This window comes from Falco naumanni, chromosome 3 (genome assembly GCF_017639655.2).
Source record: "Falco naumanni isolate bFalNau1 chromosome 3, bFalNau1.pat, whole genome shotgun sequence".
Taxonomy (NCBI): Eukaryota; Metazoa; Chordata; class Aves; order Falconiformes; family Falconidae; genus Falco; species Falco naumanni.
In genome coordinates, this window is record NC_054056.1 from 56,546,956 (window position 1) to 56,558,122 (window position 11,167).

Sequence of the window (11,167 nt, forward strand, 5' to 3'; positions counted from 1 at the left end):
GATTATATTGTGAGAGATATTTATGCCTTCATCTCTACCAGCAAAAGAAAGTTAGAATAAAGTCCATCTATAAGGAAATGAATAAGAATATCTCACATGGACTGAAACACAAAGGGTATCAACTGCCTTGGCAACAGCCATCAGCTACAGCTTGGGAAAAGCCCACAGGAAAACTCAAAAGCTGAAGAACATCAGAGAATTCTGAGATGTGATAAAGAGGAAGTAAAAATGGAAAATGGTGGTTCTTTAGATATGGACCTTAGTTGCCCAAAGAGAGCTGGACTGGAGTAGAAGACAGGGCAGGCACCTAAATTCCATTCCATTCCATTCCATTCCATTCCATTCCATTCCATTCCATTCCATTCCATTCCATTCCATTCCATTCCATTCCATTCCATTCCATTCCATTCCATTATTTCCTTTTTAACTGTCAAGAACAAATGAGCAGTGGTAGTGAAATATCACCTGTCTGGAGGCAAAGACTACAAAGTTTTGGATTTAATTTGAAATTTGGGTTACGCTGAGGAGAAGTAAATCCCTAAAGGTCCAAACAAAAAGACAGGTGGCAACCAAAGACCATGGATTGGGTCCCAAAGGGATAATTTGATGGTTGGCCAAGCTTTGAAAAGAAGCCTCATGTAAAATGATCAGAATTGGTAGATGATGCAATATAAGGGTTTGGTGTAGAATTGTCTTTCTAGTGCTTTTGAGAAAATGGTGCAATTTTTGTTATTGTCTGATTGTTATTAGTGAGTGCCAAACTAGGAACTGATAGAAGCCTGACATGTTTATTAGTCACTTCTCTCATAAAAGAATCTTTCCTCTATACCAAAAGGAAAGAAATACTCTAAGAAGTTAAAGTTAACACCTTAGGCAAACGTAATGAATGCATTTTTTTTCATAGTATTATATTATCATAGAATACCAGGTTGAAGGGGACTTCAAGGATCATCTGGTCCAAACTTTCTTGGCAAAACCATGGTCTGTACAAGATGGCCCAGCACCCTGTCCAGCTGAATCTTCAAAGCATCCAGTGTTGGGGAATCCACCACTTCCCTGGGGAAATTATTCCAGTGGCTGATTGTTCTCACTGTGAAAAATTATCCTGGTGTCTAGCTGGACTCTTCCCCAGGAGGAATTTGTACCCCATTATTTGTAACAGTTGTCTGGATATTATGCAATTTACAATCATAGACATCAAATTATTCACTGATTTATTTGAGAAATACATAAGTTTTTCTTTGTAACAAGAAGTTCAGAAGGAATTATGTCTAGTAATTGATTTATTTGAATTTTAACTTCTAGTTTCTCAAATAATATATCTTTAGATCTTATCTAAAATGATTGGTCTATCATCCTTCATTGATAATCCAAGGAGATACTTTCATAATATCCACACACTGTGAAAATTGAATTAATTCCCAGGCTAACAATAAATAAGTTTCCGTTCTGTCCTAGAACTGTATGACTGTAGCCCAGCCTTGACTAATTAATGTACTGTATTGCTTCTGTACCTGACATGCCTATCGATTTACCTAGAAATAGTTTGTGTTGCATTATTCTGCATAGAATTCTCTATGTTTAATGAGCAGAATTTTCACTTTTTATGCATCAGTTACCTGTAAACATCTACAGTTGTTGAATTTGCCTTATGAATGATAATGGAAATCTCCAAAATGATCATAAACCCCCTCTTATGCTACATATCAAATGTCTTTATCTTTCATCCTGTTAGCCTGTCTTGTGAAAGAAGTATTTTGCACTATGGGTTTTGACTCCCAAATATCTGCTCCACCTCTTTTTGGAGGTGAATGTAATTAGAGAGGAACAAAGAAATATAAGCTAGAAACAAATGAGAGAATTCTATAGACAAAGGATGGAAATAACATTATTTCTGGGAGAGAAGGGAAGAGTGGCATTTCTCCTTCTCTGAGAATAATTGTGGATCTTTTTGATGCCACTCCTTGTTTTTGTAAGGAGGAAAATGCATATATTTCATTTTCTCTGGTGAAACATTAAGAACAAATATTATTCTTGGAGATCACTACAAACCCTGAATCCCTAGTGTATGCAATAAGCAAATGTCTTATAGCTTTGTCATCTGTCAAATGTACTTTGGATTGTGTTGTGCACTGACAAGATCAGAGGCTGAGAGGGTTTTAGGACAACAAAGAATGTATCTGTTCATTTTGAGGACCACAACTAATGTTGGTGATGTTTCTATTTCCCTCCAAAAAATTGTTCTCTCAATAGACTTTAAAAACTCAAACCAAAAGAGAGACATAAGGACAGTGGTGACTGATTTTTTTGATCTGCATATTAATTTTAACTTTAATTAAAGATTCAAATTATTAATATCCATATGACCAGATAGTCTCAGAGAGCACAGCGCCAGTTAACAAATGGGTTCTACTGCCATGCTATGATGCAAAATCACATCTCCTTAATATTCCTGTCTATTGATTATATGGGATGCTCCACTTACCCCAAAAAGCAGAAAAAAATAGAACAGTTTAGATTTATAATTGTATTTTTTTTACTAGAATTTTATCTCACTTGATAAAGAATAAAGGAAACTTTCCCAGCAACAGCTGGTGTTTATAAATCATTCAATACATTACATAATATTCTAGTGTGTTTTACTCACTGTGTTTTATGCTCTTTCCCTGAAAGGAGCAATAGGTTATAATTAAAAATTGAAATAAGGCTTTAGAAACTATGTGCTCAGCTTCTTTTAGGTGGATAGTAAGTAATACAGATATTTCAGTCAGTTCACGTAGTTTAATCACTGCTGTTCAGTGGAACAACAGACAGAGAGGAATACCATATCTTCCTTCAGGTCTTAGTCTTTGACCACGTGTAGGTTCAACTGAGACATAATTAATCAGTTACATAAGCATTTTTCAACTCTAACATTTCTTACATTGACATCAAAGGCAATTTACGTTAATGACTCTCATTTTTCAAAGTTTAGTAGTATCCAGTAATTAGCATATTGAGCTTTGATGCTTTTGAACATGGTAGGTTGCTGATTCAATCCTATAGCTCTGAGTAAAAAGGAAAATAATGAATATTTGACTTGCTGAGGAGTAAACTAGAAACATGGTACTTTAGAGTGCTAATTTTATATTCTTCAGCCACAAATAAGCACAAAATCTGCTTAAATCTCTTCCCCAAAAATCTTGTAATACCTTGGAGACTATAGTAACTTGCATTATGTCATTTTTAAATCAAAAGTAAAATAGCAATAGAGAGCTGAAAATAGTTACTATTGTGGTCCTGATCCCAAATGCTCTTCAGTCACTTTAAGATACTGCTTCAGGATTTTAAAAAGTGCTTAATGTTTTCATATTAATCCTTTTACCACATTTTATTAGAAGAAAAGGAAAAAAGTAGCAGTGATTATATTTTACATTCCAATGACCAGTTATTTCATTCATGTGTCAGTTCATTCTATTGTTTAAGATCAGCTGATGTGAATTTAGCAGGCACTCTAAGTTTTACTTTGTTACCTGATCATACAGTATGATGTAAGTGGCTTAGTTATATTTTTAAATTACTATTACGTGACATATAGTACTTTATTTTTTGACATTCCTGTTAGTTCTTCTTGAAATATCGATAATATTGAAAATACATTTTTTTTAGTTCAAACCTGGTTAATTTAGTTGGCAGAGAAATGAAAGATGCAGTACTATTGAAGGTTCATTTCTCTCTAGATGAGCCACTTACAATTTCTGACAAAACAACCAAACAAGTTCTATCTTGTCTGCTTCTCTGCATATAGAAAAAAAACCACCTATCACTTGAATAAATACAATAGATTTGTTTCCCCTATGGAAGCAAAGCTTTGTTTTGCTTGTCTCTTTTTCGTCACTGTGAGCACATACAAAGTAAAGCTGAAATAGCCCAACTTTGCTTTAAAGTGTTCTGTAAAGATCATTTATCATTTAGGGAATGATTATGAGAGTAATGAAACAATGAGAAGTGTGATTTTCTACTTAAAGTTTTACTACTCAGGCAATACTTTATGGGCAGTGTTATGCCCTTTGTGGTGTTGGCATTACATACCATGCCAGTGCTCCAAACATAATCTTTGTCTTTTACCTGTAAGGGCTGTGGATGTAGAAAAGCTAATGGACAACAGGGCTTCAATTTTCAAAAATGTTGGCTATTCACCAGAAAGCCAGATTTTTAAAGCAAGTTAAGTAATTGAAGACCTAAAATAGCTCCTATATGCAGATAAAGTTTAAGATCAGCTCTTTCATATAAGACAGGGGTCCTCAAACTACGGCCCGTGGGCTGGATATGGCCCCCCAGGGTCCTCTATCTGGCCCCCAGTATTTACAGACCCCCCCGCCCCAACCCCCCCCCCCCCCCCCCGCCCCGCCAGGGGTTGGGGGGGGAAACCAAGCAGCCGCAGATGACTGCCTGCCACTGCATCCACGCGCCGGCCCCCTGTTTAAAAAGTTTGAGGACCCCTGATATAAGATAATGGTACTACTGAGATCACAGATGAAGTATGTACTGGCAAGGTCTTCCCAAAAGTCCAGAGAGAGAAACTTTGAAAAGTGATATAATCTCCTAGCTTGCTCCACCAATATTTATATTCTCTATTTTTTTTTTTATGTTTTCCTTTTTAGAGGGAAAAAATACATATTAAAAAAGAAAGAGGAAAACTATCATTTCCAAAGAATATTTAATCTAGGAAAATATGTTATTTTTTCCTTTAATGAAAAACAACCAAAAACCATAATAATAATTTCTGCATCATTTAATGATTTTCATATGGTAGATCGGTTTTCTCCTCCCTTTTTTAAAGACTGTTTATTCTTCTGATATTGATTTTTTTTTCAGGATCTCACATGCTCAGGTAGGATAGGAAGACTCTTTCTTGCCTGCCATTGCTGTGGAAAATCTCTGGATTTTGGTGCACTTCTGTATACAAGTTAAATTACTTTTTAATATAGTTATCTGTTTTTACTCTGTGCCTGTGTATGTATTCTTCATCTTTCCTGTCACCTGTGTAGGACACAATAAAAAAGGTTTCACTGGAAAACTAGTCAACACATCATTAGAAAACAGAAACAACTAATGAGATACACTGAAATGTGCCTTTAGCAGGAATAGTCCTGATAACATTATAAAGATGCTAGTTCTAAACAAAGCCTCTAAAATTATTATGAATCACTTTGTATACCCCAAATTGCTCCAAATGGTCCAAAATTGTCAGTAAAGTGGAGAGATATTCATTGAAAATTAATGAAACTTGGCTAGTCCGTGAGTATCATTCTTTCTAGCTTCTTGACAACATTTTGTATATGCCCAATCATAATCCACCATGTAAAACAAGTGTTTTATGCTTCTGGAGAAGATTCTCCTAGGTATTTTAGACAGGACAGAGATGCAAATAAATTCTTCCTAATACTGAAGACAGGTATGCACTGTATACAGAAAAGCCTGAAAGTGAGTGAGAGTGGATGTGTGTCTCCTTAATGGACAAGCAGAAACTGAAGTAGACTCTACATGTCTCCATGCTCTCCTTACGCTGTCATCTCTACTTTTCTAATCTTGTATTCTGTAAGAAAGTCCTGTCAACTTATCAGGTTTCCATGTCTATAGTGAATGGCACTGAAAGGCTCATCTCACAGGTACAAACAAGTTATAAAATTTGGCTTCCGTTGCCATCACAAATTGAATTTGCTTTTCCATATACAGAAAGTGTGTAAGAGAGATATTTGGCTTATCGTTACTACACCGCTAAAAAGAGTGGAAGAAAACTATACACAAACATAACAGAAAAATCCCTTTGTTGTGTGTCCTTAACTTTCGATGGCAACAAAGTTTTCCCATATGTATAACTTGTCGTTCGATAAAAAATAACAGAGGAAACAGGAATAAGTCGTGACTACACTTGACTGATTAATCCTTGAGTGAGGTCTTTGAATCATGGGTTTATCTGCATAAAACATGGTCCCATGCTTTTGAAAAAGGTGGTCAGGATCAGTAATGCATCTGGCTAATTTTATATGTTGCGTGTCACTGTTTCTTTTGGTAGGGAAGCAGTGAGAGAAAGGCTACATTTGAAATGCCTGCAGGAACTCATCAGGAGCTGCTGTCTTTACAGAGAGAGAAGTAATCTTGAAAGGTATGCTTTTATACATTATGTGTGTTTTAATTCTTTCACTCAGATAACTGGGGCTTATTTAAATAGCATAGGTCTATGTAAAAACCTTAAGACTGAACAGACTCTCCTGAAAGAATGTTTATACTAGGAATTAAAAGATCTGATGCAAGCATTTTTTTGGAGTTTGTCAAAAGTCCTGTGTGTTCGCTTGAGGTTTGTTACACTGTGATTTTTGCCTGGAGTAATCTCTTGTATCCTAGATAAATCTGGCCAATGCACTTCACTCAATAAGTCAAATTCAAATTTCATTTAGAGGTGAAGAGAAAGTGCTTAACTTCTACATACAAAGAATAAGACTCCCAGTTGTTAAAACGATAGATCAGGTCTTGCATGGTGAGTGTAGGATTTGCTGCTGTGGTCTTTTGCCTTGACATATTTGGTGCAGCACACAAAAGTCATCAACAAATGAGTGTTGAGCATTTTAAGTAACTGTGCATGTGCACGCACGTGTATGTGCATTTGTTTCAATTCAGTTGCATCCGTAGTACAAGAGTTTCTCCCTGTGCTATGAGGAAGCAGACTAACCAGCAGCACCTGGCATAGAGCAGGAAAGAAATGGCAGAACTGCACACATGCAATCCTTGTAGTACTGTGTTGCAACACAGGTGTGTTTTATATTGGAAGCTTTATAAGCAGGCCCTGTGGCAGATTCATATCAAATGTCCTTTCTTTTCAGTAAATGAGAGTGACTGAGGGAACATCATCTGTAAGCATCTCTTTCCTCCACTTGACTAATGCATGCATCACCAAGCACAGGAATTCAAATCAAGACCTCTTTCAAAAAAATTCAAAGTAAACAGCAACATCTTATTAATTTTGAAAAAATACCACAAGACAAATTTATTACAGAGATGGGGAGAAGATATCTCAGTCTAGTTTGGAGAAACACAGTAACACCCCTGATTTGATAGTACAAATAATTTTCAGAAATTGTTGGGATTGTGGTTATTCTATATTCGTTGAGAAAATATTAATGGAAAATGGAAAATAAGAAATTTTCTAAATAATATAGCTCTTTGAAAGTTTCTTTAAGAGTGAGAAGCAATAAAATGCTACAAACTAAAGGTTAAGATCTATTCTGAATTTTATCATGTTTTTAGTGCTTTACTTCAGGAATAAACTTCCCATAAAACTTAGAGTAGGAAATGGCAATGAATATTTGCTTTTCCAATATTACACATGAAAGATCATCAGCAAATCATTCATGTTAATGTCCTGATGAATAATCACAGTTACTTGCATTTTATTACAGATAGATCGACATATAGATTTAGTTATAAAATATTGCTGCACCCACACTAATTCTGTGTGTGTTAAAAAAAAACAGCTTACCAAACCCAAAACTTTTTAAAACCTGAACAGTAAAATAAATTACACAGCATATAGGCTGATTAACCCCCTGCAAGATAACATTTCCTTTAATTTATTACCTAATATTTAGTCTAATAAAGCACAAGCACATGTTTATTGCCATAAATTATATGAACATCTGTTTTGCACTGGATGACCTTGTAGGATATTTCCTATAGCTTTGACTGATAACCAATGGGTATTTTAAGACAGCAAGGACAAACAAAGTGTATGAAAGAGGTTCCTGATGACAATGTAATTTATAAACATGCTGCATGAGTAATGCGGAGTACATACACGTTGATGGCACAGTAATATCAGCTTATAGGACATATTTAACAAATCATTGTGCATTCCATTGCCTTTAGTCATGCAAGTCGATGCGAAAAGTGCTGACATTGCAAATGGGCTGTTTAGGGAGGGATAAATGGAATATGGCATTCAAAGACTGCCCAACTCAATAGTGAGTGAAAGTCAGAATGTTCTGCAGGTTATTTGCTTGCCTGCACAGAGAAACTTAGCACATTGTGCTGAGATCTTAATAAACTAATCCAGTCACAGCTGATATTAAAGAGACATTTTATCTGTACCCTACTATCAATTATGACAACAGAGAAAGGAATTCATTCTTTGTCCCTATTTGCACTTGTCTTATTTTAAGGATGCATATTGCCTATTTTTGATTGTCAGTTCTTCCATATTCTGATTCCCTTCTACCATCATTCCAGAGCTGTCTAAGGGAAAGGAAAATGTTTACAATATTTGTTTTACGTTTATTTTAAGAAACACAGGTAACATTTCTGTTAGCATTGACAGGTATAATAAAATCATGCTTTTCAAAATTAAAAATATGGCTCTGTGTTGTCCTACCTGTGTCTTTTTCCATCAGTAGTGTTTTCTTTGGGAGGAGGGTGCATGCAGGATGGAGGTAGGTCAAAGATTTGATTAACAAGAAAACTTACATTAATTTTCTTCTGCTTTTCTTTTTTTCAGGGGGAAAAAATCCTTTTGGGATTCAGACTGCTTCAGGGCTGAAATGGTACCTTGTGCTTAATAAGCTGAAATGAAATCCCAAGGTGTTTCTTACTGGACAAACGGACTAGGTGAGTTCATACTAAGGTGTGTAAGGGTATATTTTTCTACACACATGTCTGAAGGATTCGACACCAAGATAAATGTGGAGCTCGGTCTTGCCTGCAGTTTTCATTATGTCATTAGAAGCATACGTGCCTGTAGGAAAGAACTGAGTCAGGAGGTTAGTTTACCTCAGAGTTTACCTTAGTAGCATACCTGTTGAGTTTCTGTTTGTCTGAATAAAAATACCAGAAGTCTCAGGCATTAACAAATGTGATTTTTTTTGCATTTGTGTGTTGTGCCATTTTACTATTTAGCAAGTGTCCACAGTCATTACTAGAGATTATTTGATGGGTTTGTTCTTATCTGTGAGAAGTCAAAAGCTGTTGAGTGAACCTCCTATGTCCAGTAAATCCTTTCTGAAAGGCATTCCATGGACCTGTGTTGTCTTTCTCATAGTGTATTGAGCAAGGGACGATTCTCATACACTGTGTGTAAACTTCTATGTTGCTGGTGAAACCTAGTTATTTATATTCATTATCTGTAACCTGGTGGGAACAATGATGCAGGTAGCCAGTTGTTATATATGTTCAAAGCCTTGGGAATCCAGATAGCCAGAAATTAATCTGGAGTAGACAAAGAGAATAGGTTTAAGCAGTGTCAGCCTGTATTTGAGAAAGGAACAAAGAAAGTAGCTTTTGTGTCTGTATCTCTTATTGAAACTGAGAACTCATTGAACCCCTCTTTCAGGACCTAGAGTCTGTAATATGCTACTGCATTGTTCTTGGATTTCTTCTGGAAAGACAATCTTGCTTTTTTACTTTCTTCTTAATACCAATGTGACTAAATAGTATAGTGGGCTAAGATCATCCTGAACAACCTCATGAAAAACATCTACATATGTAATTTCTTTTAATTTGTTATACCTAATTACACAGTTGTTCACAGAGAACTTCCTAACAAAAATAGATGATCAATTATGAGAGAAGAGGGAAAAGACTGTTTCTGCTTTGCTATTGGTAATTAAAAAATCACTAACAATAAATTAAAGTGTGTCTATTACTAATATGTTTATAATTATTTGTGTTAAAATCAGGAAGGAGACCAATATGTTAGAACTTCCAAAGAAGGAATGATAGTATGCAGAATTCTGAGGGATAGGATCAATCTAACCTAGCAAAGACAAGGCAAATATTGCTTCCTCCTCTGCATTGTCCACATTAATTTCCAATGTCAATAGTTGACCCATAAAAATCACCAGAGCCAATTCTCCTTCCACAAAGTAATGTACAGGACTTAGAAACTGTGTTTTGATACTGGTACATGGCTTTGGCGATACTCTGTTGTAAATATTTTCCAATTACACATTGTTAGTACTTTCAAATACAGTAAAATTTGTTAAAATGATCTACAATGAGTTTGGAGGCAGGCTTCACAGCAGTCTTCCTTCTTCTAGAAATATTATTTCACTTTCAGAAAGTCTGTATTAACTTTTCATGAGGTCTCTGAAAAGGGAGAGAACACATTCACATAAATATCAACATTTTCTGATCATCTTAACATCATGTCTGCTCCAGAAAATGTTCTCTAAATTAGACTGCAAAGCTATGATACATGTTTATAGAAACATAGATTAAGCTTATAAATGTGGTTGAAGCACCACAATCTGTGATGCTGTTAGCTGGCTTCCACTGCAATACAAATAGGCACTAAGGGCATCAGAAAACATGTGACATTTAATCAAAATGTGTCAAGGGAAAGTCTTGATGGTCTCAATTCTAAACTCTATCAAAATGTTTAATGTTGAATAAAAAGCAGTACATACATCTTTTTCATATATCATATTTTTAATTGTGCTAGAGAAAAGAAAAACCCAGTAATTTCCTTTGAAGAATTTGAAACTTAAGGTTTTTTTCTTTCCTCCCATCCTCTCTTTCTCCCCAGGAATATACTCCCTTACATAAATAGCAACTCCACTACCTCTCCTTGCTGGCCTGTCTTTTCTAAAAAGTACACCGCCATCCATGACAGCATTCAGTCATGTGATCTATCCCACCATGGCTCTGTAATTGCAATGGGATCACGGCCCTGCAGACACACACAGGTCTCTAATTCTTCCCGTTTGTTCCCCAGGCTGCATGTGGTGGTGCACAGGCATTTCAGAGAGGTAAGCAGGCACGCAGGTTTCCCTGGAGGGATGCAAAAGCATTCAACATAGTCACACACTTCCTTGAGGTGGCTGGTATTGTGACTTGGGTATTTTCAGACAATGTCATGTCATTGATGTCCTATTTTATTCCCCGACTGACACACATGATGATGTTTTTCTCATGTTTTATCCCATTCTGTTTCATTTGTTAGCTTTTCTTTCTCACTTTCATGCTGGAGGACAGCAAGAAAGCATTAGTGCTCAGCCATATGCCTGTATTTATTTATACAGACATAATTATGTAGCTGCACTATATTAAATATTAATTGTAACTAATTATGCATAGTACAGCATATATAATTATGTATATTGTACATAATTAACTATTTGTGTATATGCTATTTATG

The 11,167-nt window shown here is 35.7% G+C and overlaps 1 long non-coding RNA gene across 1 annotated transcript; it reads left to right on the forward strand.

Annotated features, from left to right (window-relative positions):
- Positions 1 to 6,071: 6,071 nt before the first annotated feature.
- Positions 6,072 to 10,899, forward strand: LOC121084342. Its single transcript, XR_005826691.1, has 3 exons — positions 6,072 to 6,148; positions 8,531 to 8,640; positions 10,556 to 10,899. It is a non-coding gene; the product is annotated as an uncharacterized LOC121084342 (long non-coding RNA).
- Positions 10,900 to 11,167: the final 268 nt, after the last annotated feature.